This window comes from Lemur catta, chromosome 16, assembly GCF_020740605.2.
Source record: "Lemur catta isolate mLemCat1 chromosome 16, mLemCat1.pri, whole genome shotgun sequence".
Classification (NCBI taxonomy): Eukaryota; Metazoa; Chordata; class Mammalia; order Primates; family Lemuridae; genus Lemur; species Lemur catta.
The window spans coordinates 11,617,918-11,625,914 of record NC_059143.1 but is presented as its reverse complement, the minus strand read 5'-3'; the positions used below and the strand labels follow the sequence as shown (position 1 = coordinate 11,625,914).

General features: G+C 43.7%; 1 long non-coding RNA gene across 2 annotated transcripts; it reads left to right on the top strand.

The window, feature by feature from the left end:
- The first annotated feature begins 265 nt into the window (after positions 1–265).
- LOC123621563 lies at positions 266–7,383 on the top strand. 2 transcript variants are annotated; one of them, XR_006729184.1, is made up of 3 exons: positions 266–340; positions 3,433–3,545; positions 6,950–7,383. It is a non-coding gene; the product is annotated as an uncharacterized LOC123621563 (long non-coding RNA). The 2 variants fall into 2 exon arrangements; XR_006729183.1 differs by lacking the exon at positions 266–340 and having other exon boundaries at positions 3,254–3,545.
- Positions 7,384–7,997: the final 614 nt, after the last annotated feature.

Below are 7,997 nucleotides of genomic sequence, written 5' to 3'. Positions count from 1 at the left end.
CTTCCTGTTCTGTGCCTGCCCACTGGGTTCACGCACAGCAGCCTGGTTTCCTTGAAGGGCATTTTCCACATTGTCCTTCCCTGCTTTATAGCTGATTGAGCCGGGTGTCACGACGTTAAACCCTGCATCCACTTCCAGAGGGTTATCAAATCTCTGCAAAAGGAGAGTCTGCACTCAGGCTGGCTTGCAGTGACATGCAGTGTGTATGTAAATTAATGCCTGCTGGCCCGATGCCGGAAGTAACAGGAAGAAGCAGTGCAGTTTGGGGGAACTCTGTGATCATAATGCAGCGCCTAAAGTGCAGCAGGCTCTGTCCGTGACGATGACACTCGGATAGCAGGTTTGGGTGATACTAACTGGGGCTCTGGCAAGGGCTTGGGAATTCTGAGCTAGAAACATGTGGCAATGTCCCTGATTAGACATATTTATAGTCAAAAGTGGTAGGTCAGATAGCATGGACTCTTTTTTTTCAAATTGACTGTCATCCTTTTTACTGTCAGTTACAGGTCCGTGCCTGCCCTGTGGCTTTATTTCCCTTGAAAGGCTAATAGTTTTGTCCTCCAGAATCTTACGTCCTCATATTTGGATTTTTTTTTTTTTTTTAGTCATTTGTTTTTTGCCTTGCATTGGGAGGTATTTTAGAACCACTGGGGACACAGGGGAGAGAAAATTGAACTTATGTAGCTTCCAACAAGTTATTTGGTATCTCTAAACCTGGGTTTCTTCATCTTTCATTTGGTTAAAAAAACCAAAAAACAAAAAAACAACGAATACCTAGATCTCCAGGTTGTTGAGAGGATTGAATGAGGTAACAGAGTGGAAATGCTTCAAAAGTTTTCGAGCAAAGCCGACTGGCTGCAGATGCATGTTATTGTTGGATCTTGGACAGAGTGAACCTACTCAGGTCAGGTTCAGACTCTGGCTGCCACTTGCTGCGGGGTGGGGGAACGTCCCTACCCCGGCTTCTGCCTTTGCACTGGCCCTGGCCCTGCCTGTCCCTCTCACCTCTAGACTCCCCTTCTCCAGCTTCGGACAACAGCACCAGGTAAGTTCCCTGATCCTTGGTGCTTCCCCACTTCTTCTGTCCTGCGGTGTTATACGAGGAAGTTGTGTGAGGGCTTCAGAAATGGGCCGTAGGCTGGAGAGAGTGGCGACTGCTACGCTGGTGACTAAGTAAGTCATCATCTTCTCTGAAACTAAGCTGTTTGATTTTTTTTAACCACCGGCATCATGCCTACTGTGTTGAAAATGACACCAGTTCTTAATGACTAAAGGACTGACCATCCAGAGCCTCCAGCTGGCTTTCTCCTTCTCCCTCTGGGCTCACTTCAGTAGAATACTCTACTTTGCCTTCCGTGATTTGGATATATTATAACTGATGCTTCTGCCTGATGCAGAAGGGAGAGCACTGAGCTTAGCTTCAGAAGACCTGAGTATAATACCAGGCCAGCACAATACTAGTTGGGTGGCTAGGAGTAAACTAACTTTTCTGAGCTAGTTTTCTCACCAGTAAAGCAAAGGGTTGGATTAGATGATCTTTTAGGCTTCTGAAAGCTCTAACTTTCTAAGGCCATAAATAATACATATAGATCTAGTGACAGTGTAGGTTATTTGAAATCAGTAAAAGTTCCATGCAATACTGCCCATCATAAGCCTAGGTGAAAGGTTTGCTATATGACAGGCTGCAAGTAAAAAGATTTAATAGTGGGTTCTCAAAATAATGAAATGATAGATTTGTTCAGGCAAAATCATCAAAAGGGTGATTTGAAACTTTAGGGATGACATTTCAGTCCAGGAAAAAGAACAGTCTATGTTAAAATACTAAATTGGAGCGTCTAAGAGTTTTGTTTCAGGTGGAAGTAACGGGAATTGATGTGAAGAAGAAGCGCCCTGGTGCAGCCGGCAGAGAGAGACAGCAGAGCATGAAGGTGTTGCAGGATGGCGGGTGGGGAGCAGGGGACAGGGGCAAACAGAATGGCGTGAGCAAGGTTGGAGGCAGGAAGAGAGGGTGCACCACAGCCTTGTGGCTGGCGAGTGCCAGGCTAGCCCTGCCGAGACCAGGTGTGATGTTCTTAACTGGAGACAGAAGGTGGGAAGACCTCAAAGACATCCAAGGACAGAAAACTGTAGTTGATCAGGAGGTGATTAGGAAAATGACTGTAACTGTTCTCAATATAAACTTAGTGAGAAGTCAGAGGACCATTTGTAAACCAGAGAAGAAAGACCGTTATGACTACAAGGAATAAAAACACATAGCCTCTGCAGCCAGGCTGTAATGCTTTTAAAACTGAGTTGTCCCTTCAGAGCAGCTGAGCAACCCTATGCTTTAAGGTTAAGGACCCGTGAAGAATAGAGTAAGTTTTATCTGCTATGCAAGGCAGATTACTTTGAGTTCAGGACTGCCTTAGGCAAAGGTGGAGAAGGGCCAGGTGGGTGGTGAAGCAGGCAGGTCAGAATAGAGAACTAGGAAGCCTTTGAAATAGACCCGAGGCCCCAGCCCAGGCTGTGCACCTGAATCTCCTGGGAGGGGCTTTCCAATCCAGGTGTCTGGACTCCCCCCACCCCAACTCCCCCGCTAACTCTGGAATTTGCAGGGCCCAGGGCAAGTGCACGTCTAGGGCCCCTTCCAAAAACAGGAAGAAAATACTGTGAAAGGTACTCAAATGCCTTTATCCTTACTGTAAACTTGTCTTGGTGTTTTCTATTTGCTATTTAATGTGTTTTAGGTAGAGAAAAACTACAATTCAAAATTATTAGCATGAATTTTTACCATTCATCTTTATTGAAAATGTATCTATTATTTCAAAATATCTATTATTTCAAAATATAACGGGGGTACAAATGTTTTTGGTTACGTGGATCACTTTTGTTATGCTTGAGTCTGGGTTATAAGTGTGCCCATCACCCTGATAGTGTTCCTGGTACCCATTAGGTAGGTTTTCACCCATGCCCTTTTCCCTCCTCCCTCCTGTTTGATTTCCACTGAGTTTTACTTCCCTCTGTGCACATGTGCGCTCATTGGTCAGTTCCAATTTAATAGCGAGTACATGTGGTGTTTGTTTGTCCATTCTTTAGGTACTTCACTTAGGAGAATGGTCTCCAATGCCAGTTTCAAGAGGAAGCATAAGAGCATTTAACTTGATGTAGAGTCACCCAAATCACATAATTTCTATTTATTTCATCGCTTCTACATGCATATACATTTTATTCTTACTAGAGCAGTGGAAACACTGCATAAAAGTAATTAAACTTTTTTTTCTTCAATTCTTCATACGTTCATATCCTGCTAACACTCTCTGGCTTTGGTTTTCTAAGGAAAGACTGAAAGGAAAAGGAACTACAGACTCCCTTATCTTCCCCTTCCCTTCTATGTCGTTGTTTATAGTGTGAGCGGTTGGCTAATGGCGTATCTTGCTTTACTGCACTTCACAGATAATGGATTTTTTTAATAAACTGAAGGTTTGTGGTAACGCTGTTTGGAGCAAGCCAACAGCACCATTTTTCCAACAGCATGTGCTCCCTTCCTGCCGCCGTGTTACATTTTGGTAATTCTTGCAATATTTTAAACTTTATTGCTATTATATGTGTTATGGTGATCTGTGATCAGTGATCTTTGGTGTTACTATTATAATTGTTTAGGGGCACCATGAACCACACCCGTGTTAGACAACCAACTTAATCTGTAAATGTGTGTGTTCTGACTGCTCCACCAATGACCCCTTCCCCGTCTCTCCCTCTGCTTAGGCCTCCTGATTCCCTGAGACATAATAATATTGAAATTAGGCCAGTGAATAACCCTGCAATGACCTCTAAGTGTTCAAGTGAAAGGAAGAATCCCATGTCTCTTACTTTAAATCAAAAGCCAGAAATGATTAAGCTTAGTGACGAAGGCATGCCGAAAGCCAAAATAGGCCATAAACTAAGTTTCTTGTGCCGGTTAGCCAAGTTGTGAATACAAAGGAAAAGTTCTTGAAGGAAATTAAAAGTGCTACTCCAATGAACATATGAATGAGAAAGTGAAACACCCTTATTGCTGATATGGGGAATGTTTTAGTGATCAGGATAGAAGATCAAACCAGTCACAACATTTCTTAAGCCAAAGCCTAATCCAGAGCAAGGCTCCAACTCTCTTCAATTCTTTGAAGGCTGAGAGAGGTGAGAAAGCTACAGAAGGAAAGTTGGAAGCTAGTAAATGTTGGTTCATGAAGTTTAAGGAAAGAAGGCATCTCCATAACATAAAAGTCTAAGGTGAAATAGCAGATGCTGGTGGAGAAGTTATCCAGAATATCTAGCTAAGATTATGGATGAAAGTGGCTACACTCAACAATAGATTTTCAATGTAGGCAAAACAGCTTTCTATTGGAAGAAGATGCCATCTAGGCCTTTCATAACTAAAGAGGAGAAGTCAATGCGGGGCTTTAAATCTTCAAAGGACAGGCTGACTCTGTTGTTATGGGCTAAGCAGCTGGTGACTTTAAGTTGAAGCCAATGCTCATTTACCATTCCGAAAATCCTAGGGCCCTTAAGAATTATGCTAAATCTAGTCTGCTTGTGCTTTATAATTGGACAAACAAAACCTGGATGAGAGCACATCTGTTTACAATATGGTTTACTGAATGTATTTTAAGCCTACTGTTGATACCTACTACTGCTCAGAAAAACAGATTCCTTTCAAATTATTAATATTACTGCTCATTGACAATGCACCTGGTCACCCAAGAGCTCTGATGGAGATGTATAAGAAGATTAATGTTGTTTTCATGCCTGCTAATATTCATTCTGCTGTCCATGGATCAAGGAGTAATTCTGACATTTAAGTCTTATAATTTAAGAAATACATTTCATAAGGTTATAGCTGCCATAGAGAGTGGTCCCTCTGAGGATCTGAGCAAAGTCCATTGAAAACCTAGAAAGGATTCACTCTTCTAGAGGCCATTAAGAACATTCATGATTTTGATCTCTTTCCATAAGTCTTAATTCATGGGAGGAGATCAAAATATCAACATTAACAGGAGTTTGGAAGAAGCTGATTCCAACCTTCATGGATGACTTTGAGGGCCTCAAGACTTCACTGGAGGGAGTAACCACAGATGTGGTAGAAATTGCAAGAGAACTAGAATTAGAAGTGGAGCCCATTCCCCACCCCACCGCAAAAAAATTTTAAAAATTAAAAAAAAAATGGAGCCTGAAGATGTGACTGAACTGATGCAATTTCATGATAAAATCTGGATGGATGTGGAATTGCTTCTTATGGATGAGCAAAGGAAGTGGTTTCTTGAGGTGGAATCTACCCCTGGTGAAGATGCTGTGAACATTGTTGAAATGACAACAAAGGATTAAGAATATTCCATCAACCCAGGTGATAAAGCAGTGGCAGGGTTTCAGAGAACCGATTCCGATTTTGAAAGTTCTACTGTGGGGAAAATGCTCTCAAACAGCATCACACGCCACAGAGAAATCGTTCAGGAGAGGAAGAGTGGATCGATGCAGCACACTTCACTGCTGCCTGTTGCAAGACGGCTGTCGCAGAGCACTGGCCCAGTGAGGGCCTTGTGACCGTGCGGTCCTGGGCCACTGCAGAGGACACATGCTTAAGAGCAGCCCTGACCGCACCTCAGTGTTTCTCAACACAGATCTCACTTTGGACCGGTACATTATCCCGATTTCACACCAACATTCTCTAGAATAAAGGCAGAGTGAGAGGGAAGTGAGGAGGTGCCAGGCCCCAATCAATGTAGCTAAAGGCCTGGGTGAAAAATCTGAAAGGAAATGAACTCTGGGTGGCTCTTTCTTTCCCTTTCCTCCTATGTCTTCGTTTTCAGTGTAAGTTGAAGAGTTCATCACAACTAAGCTGCAGGCCAGCACCGGGAAAACTCTGAATAGGTCCACTCTATTTTTGTAATTTTAAGAGTTGGACTGAGGGGCATGGTGGCTCACACCTGTATCCTAGCATTTTGGGAAGCCAAGGTGGGAGGATCACTTGAGGTCAGGAATTTGAGACTGGCCTGAGCAAGAGTGAGACCCCATCTCTAGAAAAAATAGAAAAAATTAGCCAGGCGTGCTGGCGTGCACCTATAGTCCCAGCTACTCAGGATGCTGAGGCAGGAGGATTGCTTGAGCCTGGGAGTTTGAGGTTGCAGTGAGGTAGGATGACACCACTGCATTCTAGCCGTGGCAACAGAGCAAGACCCTACCTCAAGAGAAAAAAAAGAAAGAAGAGTTGGACCAACACGTGTGGCGTTGTGAGGGATATGTCCTTCCTCCCCATTCTGCATTTTGCCCTTAGTCTTTGGAAGCCACAACTCTATGACAGAAGCTAGGCTGAGGTCAGAGTGCTTACCTCTCAGAACCCAAAATAGGAAACCCTGCTCTGTGGGGCTGAGGGGCTGAAGTCCAGTATCATCTACAATCAAATCTACCTGGATAAATCCTAAACCCACTTATGGGAAAGGTTGGTGAAGAACAATCTATTCTCCTTATCAAAGGTGGTATTTCACCCTGTATTCAGACCCAGACATAGATTAGGTGGTATCCAAACTAGTTTTTCCACAACCTTTTCTGGAAATGGAAATTTAAGATGGGAGAGTTAGTTCACAAAAGTAGTACAGTCTGGAGAACATTGCCTGAGTCTAGATTGATAAATTATTTTCATGGCGTAAGAACCATCAGATGGCTCAGCAGCACAGTACCTGACAACGCTTTCATACTGTAGTGGGCAGAGAAAGGGGTAACGTCTGTATAGCATGTGCGGTGGCTCAAGGCTGGAGAACTCCCCTGGTGCTCTGGCTGCTCCAGCCTTGCGTGAAGCTCCATGGTCTGCTGAGATGTCAGCATACCTTAACCCAGTCACTCCACGTGCCCAGGTACCTGGAACGGGAGACTGCAGTAGTAGACGCTTGGTGGTCCCTTCCCAGTAGCCGTTTCATTTCCCCTTTCTCCTTTCCAACAGCATGTTTTTCATCTGGAGGACCGTGTGGTTTAGGGAAAAGTGATACTAGCCCTGGCTCCCAAGGGTGAACACAGGACTTTGGCTAAGTCAATAGGTGCATCCATGGCCCTGGCCTTGGCGACTGGCTCCAGCGTGGACTCCAGCAGTCCATTAAGAGGGAAACTTGCAGCTTTGCCTAGAATGCTGGGACAAACCTGATCTCACTTTGGACAACGTAGGTATAGGTGTGAGACCAGGAACTGCTGTGTCCATTACACCTCCAGGACAGAAACCAGGCCAAAGCAGCAGCCAATGCTTGGAATACGGTAGAGCAAATGAATGAAGTCCAGGAGTTCTGATTGTATCATAAATGTTTAGAAAATCCAGACCTGAGGCTTCCGTGGTTTGTAAAGTCAGTACTTAGAGGAACCAATAAAATTATTTTCTTGTTTCCAGCAGGCCTAGTTACTTTTCATCTTAGTTGTGACTGGCTGTATCCTAACTGACACAAGCTCCCACTCCACATCCAACACCAACGCAGCTACAGCGGGCACCCGAGTTTTACAGTAGCAGTACAGAACCATCTATCCAAATTTTTCATCTATGTAGGATTGTCATTAAGAACAAACACCCATTTGAAAGATGTTTGGCCAGGGTTAGACAAACTGTCTCTGACTATGAGGGGCAATAAAGTGAACTGGGCTATAGAAAGCAAACTAACAACACTGGACGGATGAAGCTCACGAACCAAGTTAAAGCTACTTGTGTTACAAGGTACCACGAGCCACAGGAGATGTAGGGATGCCTTATCATTAAGGATTTCAGAGTAGCCAGGCACAATAGAACGACCTCCACTGTTAGAGATGGAAAACCAGTCTTTAATTTCTGATTCTGCAATTTCCTAGTTCCATGACATTGTATGATCCACAATTTCATCACCTATAAAATGGGAATAACCTTTACCTTATCTATGTCATGGAGATGTTGTAAGGATAAAAAAAGTGGATGTTGATGTGCTTCACAAACTATATTCATTCTACAAATATAGTAGATTATTGGCAGAGAGTTG